Source organism: Sus scrofa, chromosome 16 (assembly GCF_054392235.1).
Source record: "Sus scrofa isolate SSC_HxYL_T2T_F1_AM1 chromosome 16, Sscrofa_HxYL_maternal_Yorkshire_Landrace_v2.0, whole genome shotgun sequence".
NCBI lineage: Eukaryota > Metazoa > Chordata > Mammalia > Artiodactyla > Suidae > Sus > Sus scrofa.
Window position 1 is genome coordinate 27,921,653 of NC_139398.1, and position 18,475 is coordinate 27,940,127.

Consider the following 18,475-nt stretch of genomic DNA (forward strand, 5'->3'; position numbering starts at 1 on the left):
TTTTTCAATCCCCCTTACATAATGTTTCCAATAATCCTTTAATATATTTCCTGCCATAATGTAGAGGAAGGTTACAGCAAGGAGAAAAGTGAGGAAGATAACTGTCCTTTCTGATCTAGAGAAATTGAAAGACAAAGACAAAAGTATGAGATGCCATTTCTCATATTTCTGCTATCTCAAAATGAAAGCACAGGTGGATTTGGAGTTTTTAGGAGAAACTTCAAACAAATGGAGTAAACCTGAAGCTACATGTGCAGGAGCCTGAATAACAGAGCATTAGGGAGGAGAGATTCACATTTGAGAGATGGTATCTTTGGCAAAGGGAGAAGATAGCTGGTTGACCTTGAAGCAGCATTATTGCATCCATTTGACTTGTACATAATTTAGTGGATCTAGAATTTTTTTTCATTCCTCTATGTGGATGAAGTATCAGAGCACCACTGAATGAAAAAGGCTAAAATAATGAGCACAAACAGTCACTAGCAATGAAGTCTTTAACACAATAAGCTACAGGTTTTGGTGATAGCACTGCACAGCCACCCCAGGTGGGACTATTATATCAGAAAGCTCTCCAGTCAGAAGACAAGCACAGATCTGCATCAGAAAGTAGGGAGAATTTAGCAGTTACAGCTGGGATCTCAGGAGCCCTCCACTTCACCCATAAAATATAAGGTCACATAAGCCACAGAGCCTTAATCTGACTTACTTTTGGAGCATTGTGTAAAAGCAAAATTAGAGGCTAAGAATTAATATAGATGACATCTACCTAATCAGAAAGATAATTTCATTGAACTAAATTTATTAATATCAAAGACAAATTAATGCCCCCCCAAAGATGTCCATGTCCCAATTCCCATAACAGGTGGAAATATTACATTTCAGGTAAAGAGGAATTTAAACTGTAGCTGGAATTAACATTAGTAATCACTTTACCTTAAAAAAGGGAGATTGGCTGGCTTAAATGATCCAGCTGTGCATAATGTAATCACAAGCATCTTTAAAAGGAGACGTGGGTGCCAGACAACATGGAGTATTGTGTGGTGAGAAGAGCTCTAACCTTAGAAACTCTCTCCTCTAGAATCTCCAGAAAGGAAAACGGTCCCACCAGTACCTTGGTTTTTAACCCAGGAAAACATCCAACCAACAGAGTGGTAAGAAAGTAAGTTCATGTTGTTTTAATCTATTAAATATGTGGTCATATGTTTCAGCAGCCATAGAAACCTAAAACAATGAGATTTAAATCAAATTTTTCTTTATGCTCTTGTTTCTTTGTTGCTTTTCTCTACTCAATGGTGAGGAATTTATGGGAAAAAAATCAACTTGGTTACAAAGGAGTAGAAAAAAATGTAGCTTGAGTATACTTACAACTCTGCCAAACAGTTCTCAAAGAATGTGGTTACCTAATCTTTTCAAGAGCTTAATGTAACTTGAGTTTTTTCTTATAACTTTAGAAAAGATATATTTCATTTGTTGCCTTCAAAATCCATCCACCCTATATTAGTTCTATTCCTACTATGTTTATCTTTAGGCTTTTTAAATTTTTAAGCTGAAGAAAACAATTTCTTACTGATTTTGGATATCCAACTGGTTTCCAAAAATGCATTTGGTACTGAGCAACTTGCATTCCCATATAACCTGTTTTGTCACTTGTGTGCACTCTTAATCTTTGTCAATGTTTTCATTATTTACACAGCCACTGAATTTAAATCCTGGTGTTATCTTTTTCTAATAACTTTGCTCTTTCATGTCTATCTAGTCTCCAAGACTCTCGAATTTGTCTTAATTCTTTCATTCACCTTTGCCACAATTTTGATTATTCTCATCACTTCTCACTTGAACTATTGCAATAACATTATAGTTGGTCTCCCTGTTACCATTCTATTTTCAAAATTTCCATGTTCCTGTGACGCTCTTTCAAAAATCCTGTTTTTATATCAGAAATAATCATTTTATTTCTGCTCTCTATTGATCTCATGCCACCACCTCCCCTCCTCCGTAAGTTACATGATGGTGATCTACTTATACTCTATTTATTTTGGACTTTAATGTCTAATAAAGCACTTGGAAAACTGTATTGTTAAGTAACATGTAAATAAGTCAAAATATTTGAATCCAGCAATTTCTACAGTAGTGAATCAGATTATATGGTCTTTGCTGCTATTCCAATGACAGAGGAGGAAAATAATCTTTTTAGCTCCTTCAGCTGAGATTGCTTTAATTACCATCAACCACTTGGTTATTACAATCAAGCTTAGTTGACAAACTCAAATTTGATCTATGCATTAAAAAACTGATAAAATTATTTTAAGAAGGTGTTACTTAAACTAGAATCAGAATTAAATTACTACATAAAAGAATATAACTTATTATATGAATAATAATATCTTTAGTTCAATGGATAACTTCTAGCATTTTTATTGAAAACATTTGAAACATTCAGTTCAACATTCAGTTCACCCAGTCTATGGAACACAGACCGTGATATGATATACTGATCATAAAGTCATCAAAATACTTAAACTGATGTTAACTTGCCTTTCAAAGAAGTTTTCCTGGAGTACAAAAACAGGAAAAGTACAACAAAACAGTTCCACAGCAGTTTCCGTCCTTAACCTTTTTTCCACACCTGATTCTTACTAACAGACCATGATTTTTTTCTCATGTAAGTTTATTTTTTTCACTTGTTGTTACCATTTGTTTCATGTTTGATTAGTGTAACTTTTTTATATATGTAATTATGGCACTCTGCCTTGCGTGGAAACTGGTCAAAGTGGCACTCATCCAGACAGTATATGGATCCTTGTTTATTTTCCCTCAGCTATTTGTAAGAACTAGAAACACACAAGGGTATAATAAAATTGTTGCCTTGTTGTTATAAAACCTCTTCTATAAATTACAGTGTACCAAGAAATATATTATCTTTCATATTACTTTACTAAGCACAAACATTAATATAAAATTGTATGAAAAAGACACACTGGTGATTAAAAAAAAGCTGAGGTTTATAATGAAAATAAGTTTTCTAGGTCACTGCATTTGCTCTATTTTAAAAAGGGAATAGAGAAATGTTTCTACTTAAGCAAATTGGAGATTCCACCCTCCTGTGCGGTGGTTGTGAAGATAACATGTCCATATCTATGCTTAAATTGGGAAATAAGCCAGTTTGGGATTAAAAACATATATAGACACTTTTAAGGCCCTGTACATTAGGTAAAACTTGCCATAATTTGGTTTCCATGGAAAGTGCTAATAAAGTACTAAGCTCAAAGGAGAGGGATTTGCAATTTCAGGTGTGTTTGTTTTTGTTTTTTCTCTCCTGTTAAGATAATGTACTGCTGAGTGCTTAGTTCTGGTTGGATTTTGAAGAAAAACTTTTTTTTTTTTTTTGCTATTGCTATCTTAACATTAGAAAATTTAACTCTTGATAGTGTTTTGTTGTTTTATTTAGCCCTATTAAAAACCAGCTCCTCTCAAAACGTTAGGCAATTCAGTTGCTAATGAAGATGTGGAAACTTACAAACTTTATTTACCCCATCCCCAAACCTAGGAAGCAGCAGAGTTGGTCTTCAACACTTAACTTTCTCAACTACAAATCAGTAATCTTATCACTACATAACATGATGTATTAGTTTCCCTGGGCTGCCAAAACAAAGTACTACAAACTAAGTGGCTTAAACAAAAATACTTTCTTTCATGGGTCTGGAAGCTAAAAATCCAGGACCAAGGTGTTAACAGTGTTGGTTCTTCTGAAGACTATGAGGGAAAATCTATATCCTTGCTTTTGCTAGTTTGCTGGGATTTTTTTTTTTTTTCTTCATTCCTTGGCTTCTGCTGCACCTCAGATTCTGCCTTCATGATTAACTTGCATTCCCCTTGTCGTATGCCTGTTTCTGTGCCCCAAATTCCCCTTCTAAAAGATTAAATTAATTTGGATTAGAGTTGTTTTAAAAAATAAAAAAAATGCACCAGACAAGATGAACAATCAAAGAATAACATACATTCAAGAATATTGTGGAGTTCCTGTTGTGGCCCCGTGTTTAACGAATCCGACTAGGAACCATGAGGTTGCAGGTTTGATCCCTGGCCTTGCTCAGTGGGTTAAGGATCCAGCGTTGCCCATGAGCTGTGGTGTAGGTTGCAGATGTGGCTTGGATCCCGTGTTGCTGTAGCTCTGGTGTAGGCCAGCAGCTAAAGCTCTGATTAGACTCCTAGCATGATAACCTCCATATGCTGAAGGAGCAGACCTAGAAAAGGCAAAAGACAAAAACAAACAAACAAAAAAAAAAACACTGCAAGGGATGCCCATACTATTGTAATAAGGAAATTGAACTCAACTCTGAGAGAAACGGAAAGAAAAAAATGGTAAGCTCTGGGGTGAGCTAGCTCAAAGGAGTAGAGGGGATGTTAGTAGGGAGGCTGGCTACTGTGTTTAGACCACCTGTGTTTCCTAATTGGTGCTTATTGGAGTCAGGTTCCTACCCTCTGACAGCGACTAGGAGATACCCCCCTGTATTTCTTAAATTGATTGCATCTCAAAGAGATGGCTCCCAGGTGTTTGAGAAAGTCTTTCTGGATTATAAAGCAAGGTTATTTCAAGCAAAGTCTTCTCAAGGTTAAGTCTGGCGAGAGGCTGGGAGAGGATTTATATCTTAAATGGGGTAGAAAAAGAATTTATAATTATAAGCTTTTTTAATACCCTAAAAGAGGGAGGTCAGGGGCGGAGAGTTCAGAAAGAAGCCTGTCTAAAGTTGAGTCAAGGTAAGCAGAATTGTTAAGGCCTTCTTAGTGAGAATCCTCCCTAAAGACATTATTTTAAATTTTTATTCCCTTCATAAAGGCCCTATTTCTAAATACCCTCACATTCTGAGTTACTAAGATTAGAACTTAACATATTTGAAAGGCTCAAAACACATGGATGTAACTCACTAATAACTGAAAAAGAAGGGAAGTATTTCTAAAATATTTTTGATGCTTAAAATGTGATTCTTTTAATAGGTCAAACTGAAAAAAATTATAACAGGAAAATATAAATTCCATTGTCAAATTCAAACCTATTTTTGATGCTTTTGATGTAAGTAGAAGTTTTATGAAAGGAGTAATAACTGTAAGATAATGACAAGTGAGTAAAGTGTTTACCCATTATAACTTAGATGACAAAAATAAACTGTATAAAATGTTTATGAAACAACTGTATAAAATGTTGATGAAATATTTGGGTTTATTAAGATAAGAATACACTTCTGGAGCTCCGTCATGGCTCAGTGGTTAACAAATCCGACTAGGAACCATGATGCTGTAGGTTCCATCCCTGGCCTTAATCAGGGGGTTAAGGATCCAGGATTGCTGTGAGCTGTGGTATAGGTCGTAGACTCAGCTCAGATCCCGCGCTGCTGTGGCTGTAGGCTGGCAGCTACAGCTCCAATTACACCCCTAGCCTGGGAACCTCCATATGCCTCAGATGTGGCCCTAGAAAGACAAAAGGCAAAAAAATATGTGTATATAACTTTATCATAAAATCAGCCAAACTTTTCAAGATGAGCAAATAAGTAAAACAAAATCAGTATTTCATATACTCGTATAATTATGATTAAAAAAATTAACTTTTTTAAAATATCTAATTTCCAGGCCCCTGATAAATTCCATTTCAGAAGTTATGTGCATAAGAGCTCTTAAGTCCATGTGATTATATCTCCTGATTAAGGAATTTCATACAAAAAAATTCCAAGTCCTTTTTAAAAGAATAAAAATAAGTGAAAATCATCTCTTGTTAAATGGTAAAAAAAAAAAAAATGGATCAGCACTGGAAAAAATTGTGCAAAAAATACCATCAATCTGTCTATATCAAATACTGCTAAAGTTAGCGGGAAATTTTGAAAAATGGCTGTCTCATGCAATAGGAAATGACAAGTTTTTTCTAAATAATGGTCTCTGGAACTGAGCATTAAGATTTTGGAATAATCCTTTCATCCAATTACATATTTTAATTACTTAAAATATGTCAAGCAATAAAACCCAAACATCATCACCTCTTCCTATAAGTGATCTTTTGCATTATTTTGTAGATAATTTAGAAACTGTCAGCTTTTCCATATCTAGAAACAGAGTACATGTAACAGACATATGACATGTTAATAGCCATTAACTAGAGCATGACACTTACTGTAGGACTAAAACATTTTTAGATTTATTTTGGCTTTTGTATGTAGAATACAAACATATCCTCTGTAGTTGATCAGTCCATGGCCCAAACTCAAGGGTGGTGCATTTCTCCCAACTCAGAGATCAAGTTTAAGTTGTCAGTTCCTAATTTAAAAACAATGTGAGATAATCTCTTGAAATTGGTAGTCTTACTTCTTGGAGGCTAGTTATTTTGGAGGTAAAAAGATGGAGATGGATGTGTAGAGATGTGCTGAAAACTAGGAAATGAGCAGAACAAGAAACTTGAAAAATTGCCCTTCTCCTAAGGCCTCAGGATATTAATCATATTTTTTTTCCTGGACTTTGAAAACATAGCGTTTCAGACATAATCCAAGTTAAAAGCATAATCCAAGTTAAAAGCATAACACTTTTATAATAAAGGCATGTTACCATCGATTAAGCCTTCTATAGTAAAATCCATGAGACAATAAAATAAAGATACCTTGATATCAGTGAAAGGCTCATAAAATCATGTAATATATTTAAACACAAACTCTATTTTCATTACTGCTGAGACCAGCTCAGCAGATGAGGGCTGAAGAGTGGGTGCTGTGAAACTTAAGGAAAAGTTCACATAAAACAGAGACATTTATCTTAATTAAAGGTGGGAACCAGGGGACTCAAGGTCCCAGGGACCAAGAGCACCACCTCAAGAAACCACACTGCTTTTGTTGTGCTCTTTATGACCACGTCAAGTGAGGAGGGGGTTGTAGGTGCAGGACATAGGTTTTTTTAATTTATTTATTTTATTTATTTATTTATTTATTTATTTTTCGTATTTTTGCTATTTCTTTGGGCCGCTCCCCCGGCATATGGAGGTTCCCAGGCTAGGGGTCGAATCGGAGCTGTAGCCACTGGCCTACGCCAGAGCCACAGCAACTCAAGATCCGAGCTGTGTCTGCGACCTACACCTCAGCTCACGGCAACGCCGGATCGTTAACCCACTGAGCAAGGGCAGGGACCGAACCCACAACCTCATGGTTCCTAGTCAGATTCATTAACCACTGCGCCATGATGGGAACTCCAATTTATTTATTTTTTAAATTTTTATTTCTTTATATATTTTTTCTACTGTGCAGCATGGTGACCCAGTTACACATATCTGCATTCTTTTTTCTCACATTATGTGTTCCCATCATAATTGACAGAGTTCCCAGTGCTACACAGCAGCTCCCATTGCTAATCCATCCTGAAGGCAACATTCTGCATCTATTTACTCCAAGCTCCCAGTCCTTCCCACTCCTTCCCTTTCCGCCTTGGCAACAACAAGTCTATTCTCCAAGTCCATGAGTTTCTTTTCTGTGGAAAGGTTCATTTGTGACATATGTTAGAGTCCAGATATGTGATATCATATGGTATTTGTCTTTGTTTTTCTGACTTCACTCAGGATGAGAGTCTCTAGTTCCGGCTATGTTACTTTTAAAATAATTTAAAAGCTGGTTAAGCTTTCATTCTGACCTTTAGGCCTTTAACAATCATTAGCATTGAGGAAGCTTGGCTTCAGTCAGCTATCTATTCATAGCATTCTAGAGAATCACCATTGTGCTTCTGCAGATGGGGTGCCTATCTGCAGCAACCTGGCCAGCCTAGGCTTGCACTTCGGTTCTCCTTGCTAATGTATATCCTGCTAAGGACCCCTCAATAAACCCCTTGGGGCCCTGAGGCTCATCTTCCTCTTATTCTTTAGAGGACGTATCATGCTGTGCAAACTGCATGCCTATCTACACAGGTCCGGTGTGCCTGGACCAACGCATTAAGGCCTCATTCAGCTGACCATATGAATAACTTATGTCTTTAGGTCTTTGTTCTCAAGCTTAAGTCATTTACCAGCACTGTGACTGTTTTCCAAGCAGGAAGATGTGGCAAAGTAAGGCAGGACAAGATGGAGATTTCAGCATAGAAAATAGAAGCAGAGGCTAAGAAAACATTGTAGAAACATGTCTTGTGACACATTACCGCCATGCACTTAAAATTTTGCTTAATGTACTGAACTCTTGAAAATATATCTATGTCATGTTTTCTCCTCACTTTTATTCTAAAAATTATTTCATCAAATGTAGCCTTACACAACTTTTTTAATGATTTTCTTGTTGTTGTTATAGCTGGTTTACAGTGTCCTGTCAATTTTCTACTGTGCGGCAAGGTGATCCAGTCAAACATACATATATACATTCTTTTTTCTCACATTAAGCTACATCATAAGTGACAAGCATAGCACTGGGAACTATGTTTAATTATGTACATGGAATCATTCTAAAGTTTTACCCTGGGTCTTATTTAATTCTTACCATTTTGTATAGATCCTCATAAATGAAATAATGAGGATAATAACACATGCAGAATTTTACCTTTCTCAAGGTCAAACATCTAGTTAATATAAGATTCACAGCCAGGTGACCTATGTTTTATTATGTCAGAGATTCTTAAACTTATAATGTTTAATGTTCACAAATATAACATATATTAATATTTTGAAAACACCCCAAATTTCAGACCGGTTGACCAGTAGTATAAAAATTTTAACCTTGACAGTTCTTAATACTATATCAGCTCACTACAGGCAATGAAAAAATAAGCTGTCCTAAGTGTAATTATGAATTTACTATTTGCAACTCTTTCTTTCCCTCAGTAAGAGGGAAAGAAATAGTATATAAAATTGTAATAGTAGCATGTTAGAAGTACATGAGGGAAGCATTATTACAGAGATAACTCTACATCATCATGAAGTTATATTGAAATATAAGTTATTTGTCATACTAGATATACAAGATATATTTTTAGTTCAAAAACAATTCCCCAACCTATATAGAATTTATCAGTGAGACTTATTCTGTTATCTTGTATTTTTTTCTAGGTTTGACCAATGGGAAGTAGTAGGTGGTTCTATGAGGGAGTGAAAATGGTAAGTCTGGATATTTATCTGCTTGACTTACTACCTATGGAGTTACCATGGGCTGATTACTGCCTAAATCCACAAAGATCTGTCAGTCAGTTGTTTTGATGTTATTTACTACTGTGTTCCAATCATGGCTCTCCTGCTGTTTTTTTGAGAGCCAGGGGTGTTAACAGAGACCTGCTTTTACTAACCCTTATGATTTTTGTGGGTTTTCTACACCCTGGCATTATCTTGTAAAATTCCCCCTTATTAAGTTCTTCCAAATTACAAAACTTCCATATGCTGTTTCCTTAATCCTGTTTAATACCCACACTATAATTAAAAATAATTGGGGAATCACTTTTATTTTCCTTCAGCCAAACATTTAAAGCATTCCCTATTCTAGTCCAGTTTTATCCGTAACTATACTTATGCATTCCAATGTGTAATAGATTGGAGTGTTACTTAGTAAATAGTCACTCTTCTCCCCCATCACAATAATATTCCTTTGGGCACTGCATAGTATATAGCCTACCATTTGGGCTTAACCATGTAATAAGATGCGGCCAATGAAGGATCAGCAGGTATGATGAAACCAGAGGTTTTAAATATGCTGGTGGGTTTACTTATTTTCCTGTGCTTCTGAAGTTATCCATGATACTAAGAAAATGTCTTGGATAGATTCCTAGGGGAATGAGGAGACACATGGAGCATACTTGGACTCAGTTTACAGGGTCTCAAGAATAGTATGCAGTAAGACATGGAATTAGCATAGCGATTTTCATGTAGTAAAGACTCAGTAAGTGCTAGTCGTAGAGCTTTGAACATGTACTTTATAAATATTTTTTTTGCTTAAAATTTCTCCATTATCTTGTAGTAAAAGCCAGATTCTGCAAGGATAATTTGTAATTATTATGGGGGGCAGGAATCAGCATACCTTACAAAAATAATAAGATTTTTGCCTATGCCTCAAGGATGTCACTAGGAAATAAATATTAATTACCTAAAAAACTAATGCATTCTACTATCCAAGCTGAAATGAATAACTAATTAGAAGACTGAAAGTGGCATCTTACCTTAAATGTTTGTTAATTTGAATACTATCTAGTTGCTATCACATTGGTTTAGTAATTTAAAATGTTTTGTTGTATGAGCATTTCTTAAGAGTGTTTACTACTATGCTGAGTTTTTAATGTATAAGGAAAACTATCAGATGGTCTCTGCCTTGGAGGGACATCCAATCCATTCTGTGTGAGAGTTACCTGGGTATATTTTTATGATTCAGTATAATAGATTTAGTAAATTAGTGTGAATTATAAAAGCACAGAACAATGCACTAATCCCTTAACATTGGCATAATATTAATCTGATTTGAATGGCAGGTATTCTCGTTGGACTCAACTTTGCATTGCTTATATCGGTTTAAAAATTATATTACATCACTAACTTACCTCTGCAACTTCTCGATCTTCCTTGATAATTTGATGTATTCTAAGTTATAGTAAAAACAGTGCAGTCGGTTTTGAGATGCCTAACATATAAGTAGACCAGTCACAGTCCCTGTTTACATGAACTTTCCCCATCCTGGTCTTGAGTTTTAGCGAAAGAAGTGTATTCTCTCTCTCGTCTAAGATTAATGTCAGTTTATCGTCATGATTCTCAATATTTTCTTTGTATTTACTTACAAGTCTTACATAAATTTCTTCAGCAGGTATTTATTGGTGTTACTGTTCTAGACAACAAGTACATAAAAGTTACCAAAATAGACATAATGCAGTTTATATTGTAGGGGAAATCAAAAGTAAAATATCAAATAATCTTTGACTATATCTGTGAAAATTACTATGAAAACACAGGATATTTTCTTCTACCAGTTTACTTTTCACATTTTTTATTTGATATTTATTTTATATATGGTTCTATTTCTTCTTTATACAAATATGTTCTAAGCATATGTCATAAGCAAACCATTCATTTACCTCCAAGGAAAAGAAAGAAACAAATGAAACTTTAGTTATTTCTATATTTCCCTACTTCCCTTCAAACAACCATCAGACTCGTTGACTCTTTGATCACCTTCAACACTTGATTCTTTGGATCTCTCCCCGCCCAACATTCCCTGGAAATCACTCTTAATAAAGCAAGCCATGGCCTATGATTTTCATAGTCTGTTAGCACTGTGATCTTTAAAATTTAGGCTACATATACATCCCTGCTTACTCTATATAATGCAGTCATTTTGTTACTAACTCAAGAAATCTCAGTAGGATCAAAACACATGAGGGAAAAGTGTAACAACTCAAATCAGCTCGGAGTTATGTTTGAAAATGAAGTTACTTGAAAAACTATGGTAGGTAAGCAATAATGAAAAAAAAAAGTGTTACCCTTTGCCAAATATTCATAACACTTTGTAAAATAATATTCCTTTTGAATTCTACTTTAACTATCACTAGCATTTAAAAAATCTGACCTTTACCTCCTGAGAAACAATTACTGCTTTGTGTGTTATGTACCACAGTAGGTTTCATCTTTAGCAGTAAATAGGTACATCAACTTTGGTTTCGTATTCCATGTTAGCAGAGTTACCATCACGACTGTGAGTGTTAATATTTCTGAGGATGTAAATTTAAAAAATATATACATATATAAATCATCTCTATTAGTGTGGCTCTCAAAAAACAATGATTTGTTTCATATAATTAGGCTTTTTGAAGTATAATTAAGAATATTTTGAGATCCCTAAGCTGATGCCTTTTACTTTTACATTGTTTTTATTTCCCTGATAGCTTTGCCCTCATTTTACATTGATCTTACTGTTCCAGGGGGAAGTTAAGCTAGTCACAACTCAAAAGGAAGAAAATTAACCATTTTTAAAAAGTAAAGGAAGAGAGGTTCCCACTGTGGCTCAGCAGGATTGATGGTGTCACTGCAGTGGCAGAGACACATGTCAGATCTCTAGGCTGGTGCAGTTGGTTAAGGATCCTGCATTGTGCAGTTATGGCACAGGCCTCAACTCTGGCTTGGATTCCATCCCTGGCCTGGGAAGTCCATGTGCCATGGGGAAGCCAAGAAAGGGGGGGGAAAAAGTGGGGGATGAAATTGAGAGTTGAGGGGAAGATAAATCTTACTTCTATTGAAGAAACTAATGGTCACCTACTAAGGAGGAGTCCCAGGGCAAGGAGGTGGTCAAATCCAGATAGTCAGCCCTCTATCTGTGAACTCTGCATCCTTGAAATCAACCAACCACTGGTTGGAACTTGTTGGAATTAAAAAAATTTCAAAAAGCAACATTTTAATGTGTTCCACATTGGGTCATTCACATAGAATTTACATTAGGTATTATAAAAATCTAGACATGTATACAGAAGGGTGTGCATAATTGATATGCACATTTTAAATCCTTTTATAAGGGACTGGAGCATATGCAGATTTTGATATCTACAGGGATCCTGGAAACAATCCTTCCTGAATACAAAGGGGTCATTGTACATCGTGTACATTAGATGAAATATCAAAAGAATGAATGCTTTCCCTTCTAGGCCTTTTAAAACTCTTCGGGGAAATGATGAACCAATATATTATGGTTATAAAAATACCAAAAGTGGTGGCAAAGAATGTATAGAAGTAAATAACTTGAACTAGCTGTATGTCATGTTTAGAAGGTAATTTAATACATTTAGCAAGATAAAAAATCAGAAATAAGAAAGCCCCCTCCAAAATCACCCTCTTTCCTATATTTTAATTTTCTACTTCAGTTATAATTGACATATAATGTTAAATTTCATGTATACAAAATGATTCAATATTTGTACACATTTTGAAACAATTACCACAATAAGTCTGGTTAACACCCACACCTTATATAGATAGTTACGCATTTTTCTCCAATGATGAGAAATTCACTTTTCTTTGCAACTTTCAAATAGTCAATACAGTATTAACTACAGTAACCATGCTGTGTATTACATACTTTTAACTTATTTTATGACTCGAAGTCTGTACCTTTTGACTTCCTTCACTCATTTCTCCTACTCCCTACCTCTGGCAACCCCCAGTCTGTTCCTCATATCTATGAGCTTGGTTGGATTTGTTTTGTTTTATATTTTACATGTAACTGAGATCATTTGTTTTTTGTCTTTCCGACTGACTTAGCAAAATACCCTTGAGGTACATCCATGTTGTCCCAAATGGCAAGATTTCGTTCTTTTTTTGATTGAATATATTCAGCTGTATAAATATTCTACCTCTTTAAACATTAATTTGTGGATGAACACAGGTCACTTCCATATCTTGGGTATTTTAATTAATGATGCAATGAACATTGGTGTGCATATGTCTTTTTGAATTAAGGGCTTTGTGTTCTTTGGGCAAATACCTTTAAGTGAAAATGCTGGATCATATGGTAGGTCTAGTCTTAGTTTTTTGAGGAACCACCATGCTGTTTTCTAGAGTGGCTGCACCAACCTATAATACCACAAAACAGTGCATGAGTGTTCCTGTACTTCCTTACCAACACCTGTTACTGTTTTTTTTTTACGATGGCCATTCTGACAGGAATGAGGTGGATGTCTCCTTTCAGTTTTGATTTAATTTCACTTATAATTAGTAATGTTGAGCATTTTTTCATGTTCTTATTTGATATCTTTGTGTCATCTTTGGAAAAATGTCTCTTCAGGTAGGCCTATTCTTTAATCTTAAGTTATTTGAATATTTTGGTCATTAACCCCCTTGTAGCAGATATTGTTTACAAATACCTTGTCCTAATTTTGTTGATACTTTCTTTCACTGTTCAAAAGCTTTCTATTTTGACATAGTCACATGTTTTTATTTTTGCTTTTGTTTCCCTTGCCAGAGGAGATAAATCCAAGGCCAGTGTCAACGAGCATACTCCTTAGGTTTCCTAGTAGAAGTTTTATAGTTTCAGGTATTACATCTAAGTCTATATCCATTTTGAGATTATATTTGTACATGCTATGAGAAACCAGTCCAATCTGATTATTTTGTATGTAGCTGTGCAATTTTCCCAGCACCATTAATTGCAGGTTTTTTTCCCCATTATATTTTGCCTCCTTTGTTGTAGATTAATTGACCATACAAGTGTGAGTTTCAGTTATTTCTGAAATCTTTATCCTCTTCCACTGATCTATGCATCTGATTTTGTGACAGTACTGTACTGTTTGGGTTACTGGATCTTTTTAGTATGGTTTGAAATTGAGCATGATAGCTCTAGATTTTTTTGTTGTTGTTGTTCTTTCTCAAGATTGCTTTGGCTATTTGGAGTTTTTGGTGTTTTCATATAAATCTAGAATAATTGGTCTAGTTCTGCGAAAAATGCTTTTGGTATTTTGATAAAAAATTTCATTAAGTCTGTAGATTGCAGTCATCTTAATATTCTTTTAATCCATGAGCACCTTGTATCTTTGCATTTGTTTGTGTCTTCAGTTTCTTTCATCAGTATCATAGGTTTCCAAGTACAAGTCTTTTCACCTCTTTGGTTAGATATATTCTTAGGGATTTTATATTTATGAAGTGTTTGTAAATAGATTGTTTTTCTTAATTTATCTTTGTGATAGTTGGTTAGTATATAAAAATGCAACAGATTTTTGAATATAGATTTTTTTTTGTACCCTGCAACTTTACTGATTTTTTTTTTTTTTTATGAGTTCAAACAGTTTGGGGATGGAGATTTTAAGGTTTTCTATGTATGAAATCATATTCTTCACAGATGCTGACAGTTTTACTTTTCCAATTTTTCTTTTTCCTTTCCCAAATTTTCTTTTCCTCACCTAATTGCCCTGGTTAGGACTTTGAATACTATGTTGAATAAAAGTAGCAAGAGTGAGCATCCTTGTCTTGTCCCTGATCTTGGAGAAGACGGTTTCAGGTTTTCACTGTCAAATATGATGTGAGGTATGAGTTCGTCTTTCACTGTGTTGAAGTATGATTCCTCTATATCCACTTTGTTGAGAGTCTTTATCATTAAAAAAAAAACAATTTGTCAAAGTTCTTCTGCCTCTATTGAGATGATTATATGAACTATATTCAATTTGTTAATATGATGTATCATACTAATTTGTGGGTATTGAACCTTCCTTGTATCCCTGGGATAAAGTCTACTTGATCATGGTATGGATGATTCTTTTAATATTTTGTTGAATTTGATTTACTAATATTTTGTCAAGGATTTTAGATTTTTGGATCCATGTTTATCAGGGATATTGGCCTGTTATGTCCATGTGTGACATCTGTCTGGTTTGGGGATCAATATGATGCCGGCCTGGTAGATGTGAGATCATCTGGTCCTGCCGTTTATTGAGAGTTTTCTGGGGTTTTCATGTGTGTTTTTTACTTATTAAAGTTCATTACTTGTGGGAGTTCACATCACGGCTCAGTGGTTAGCAAATCTGGCAAGCATCCATGACACAGGTTCAATCCCTCGCCTTGCTCAGTGAGTTAAGGATCTGGCATCGCTGTGAGCTGTGGTGTAGGTCACAGATCAGCTCAGATCCTGTATTACTGTGGCTGTGGTGTAGGCCAGCAGCTGTAGCTCTAACTACACCCTGGCCTGGAAACCTACATATGCTGCAGGTGTGGGCCTAAAAAGCACACACACAAAAATAAAAAGTTTATTACTGGTAATCAGTTTGTTTATATTTCCTATTTCTTTCTGATTCAGTGTTGGGAGATTTTGTTTCTAGAAATTGATCTATTTCTTCTAGGTTACCCATGTTATTGGCATATAATTTTTCATATTAATCTATTTTTCTGCAATCTTGGTTGTTAACTTACTTCTGATTTTGAGCCTTTTGATGTTTTTGCTAGAGCATTATTAATTTTGTATTCAAGGTAATAGTCTTTAGTTTTATTATTTTCTGTTTTTAAGTCTATTTTATTGATTTCCATTCTGATCTTTATGTCTTTCCTTCTACTAACATTGGGTTTTGTTTTTCCTTTTTCTAAGTGCTTTAGAGGTAAGATAGGTTGTTTGAGATTTTTTGTTTCCTGAAGTATGCTTATATCAGTATATACCTTCTTAAAAGTGCTTTTGCTCTGTCCCATAGATTTTGGATCATTAAGTTGTTGTTTTCATTGCTCTCCAGGTATTTATCTTTTATTTCTTCAGTGATCCATTGGCTGTTCAGTAGTATGTTGTTTAGATAACTGCAAAGAACACAAATATGTGTTTTTTTTTTTTTTTTTTGTAGTCAGCATCTAGTGTCCTACTAATGTAGTTGGAAGATATGCTTGGTATCTCAGTCTTGTTAAATTTATTGAGATGTTTTGTAGTGTAGATATGATCTATCTTGGATAATATCCCATGTGCACTTAAAGAACATTCCTTAAGCTCTCTGGTCTTGGGTGAAATATATCTATTAATTTTATCGATTGTATTTTTATTATATCTGATCTAATGTGTCATTTAAAGCTGTATTTCCTGGTCGTTTTTTTGTTAGCATGATCTGTCCACTGATGTAAGTGGGGTCTAAAAGTCCCTTACTATTATTGTAGTATTGTCAACTTCTCCCTTTATGTTTGTTATTATTTTCTTTATGTATTTAGATGTTCCAATGTTGGGTACATATGTATTTAAAATTGTTGTATATTCTTATTATATTGATCCTTTATGTAATATCCTCCTTTGTTCTTTACTAGCTTTTGTTTTAAAGAATATTTTATCTGATAGAAATTTTACTACCCAGTTTTCTTTTCATTTCCTTTGGCATGGGATACTTCTGTCCCTCACTTTCAGTCTGTGTGTTTTAGTTCTGAAGTGATTCTCTTACAGGAAGCATATAAATGAATCTTACTTTTTTCATTCATTCATGTTGATTAGACTTTTCCTTTACATGTCTAAGTATTAATAGGTATACACTTACTGCCATTTTGTTCACGGTTTTGTGAGGTTTCCTGTAGGTTATCATGTCGCTTGTGTTCTTGTGATTTAATGGCTACATTTAATGTTATGTTTGGAGTCCTTTCTCTTTCTGCATGTATGTATCTATTACAGGTTTTGGATGTGATTATCATGAGGCTTATATAGAAAAATGTGTATATATGATTATTTTAAGTTGATGGTTTCAAATTTGAACACATTCTAACCACTGTGTATATTCAGTCCTCTCAACAAGTTTGATGTTTTTGATGTAATACTTTATATTTTTTAATGTGTACATTAAATACTCAAATATATATAAATTTTAATACTTCTGTCCTTTAACCTTATATAAGCTTTGTAATTTATCTTTTGCCTTTACTGCATGTTTGCCTTTATCAGTGAGGTTTTTCATTTTATAATTTTCATATTACTAGATGTGGTCATTTCCACTTAGAGAAGCCCTTTTATCAGTCCTTGTAAAGCTGGTTTGATGGTACTGAACTCTTTTAGCTTTTGCTTGTCCATAAAATTATCTCTACTTCAAATCTGAATGATAGCCTTGCCAGGTAGAATATCCTTGGTTCTAGGATTTTCCCTTTCATCACTTTGCAAACCCCAAGGAAGTTTCACAATATATTCAAAATTTCTCCTGAAAAACTCAGCTGATAGCCTTATGGGAATTCTCTTCTATGAAACTCATTATTTTACTCTTGCTTCTTTTTAGATTCTGTCTTTCATTTTTGCCATTTTAATTACAATGTGCTTTGCTATGGGCTATTACAGGTTTATGTTAAGAACTCTGCTTTCTGAACTTGGATATCTGTTTTTCTTCAGATTGGTGAAGTTTTCTGCTATTATTTCTTCAAATAAGTTCTCTACCCCTTTCTCTCCTTTATTTCCTCCTCTAATTCAAATATTATTAGGCTCAATGTAGTCCCAGATGTCTGTTAAACTATTTTCCTTTGTAAATTTTTTTTCTATTTAACTTGAGCTAAAAAGCTGAGTGTGAATATCCTGAGTGTCTTCCAGTTTCCCTGTATCATCTAATTTTCTACTGTGATTCCTTGTAGTGTATTTTTTCAGTTATTATATTCATCTTTGTTTGGAAGTTTCTTTATATTTTCTAACTCTGTTAAAATTCTCAGGGTTTTCATCCATCTTTCCCCTGATCTCACTGAATATCTTTGAGATAGTTACCTTGAATTCTATATCAGAAAGATTGCTTCCTACCACTTAATTCTTTCTTTGAGGTCTTATATTTTCCTTAGTGTGGAACTTACTTATTCTGTCTCTTCATTTTGCCTAATTCTGTTCATTTATATTGTTAAGTAGATCACTTATATTTCCCAATCTTGGAGAAGTGCCCTTATGTAGGAGATGTCTTCTGAGGCCCAGCAGAACACTCCCCTCTGGTCATCAGAGCTCTCTGTTCTAGGATTGCCCCCACAGGAATTTGTGCACACTTCTATTGTGGTGGACCAAATGCTGTGTGTGCACTGGGAGGCAGAACAGGTTCCCAGCTAGGT

At 34.6% G+C, this 18,475-nt stretch overlaps 1 long non-coding RNA gene across 4 annotated transcripts in view; it reads left to right on the top strand.

The window, feature by feature from the left end:
* Positions 1 to 1,025: 1,025 nt before the first annotated feature.
* Positions 1,026 to 18,475, top strand: part of LOC110257293 (uncharacterized) — a 135,468-nt gene continuing 118,018 nt past the window's right edge. For all 4 annotated transcript variants that reach the window (XR_014831101.1, XR_014831100.1, XR_014831099.1 and 1 more), the window contains exons 1-2: positions 1,026 to 1,159; positions 9,053 to 9,100. This is a non-coding gene — a long non-coding RNA (uncharacterized LOC110257293). The remainder of the gene's footprint in view (positions 1,160 to 9,052; positions 9,101 to 18,475) is intronic.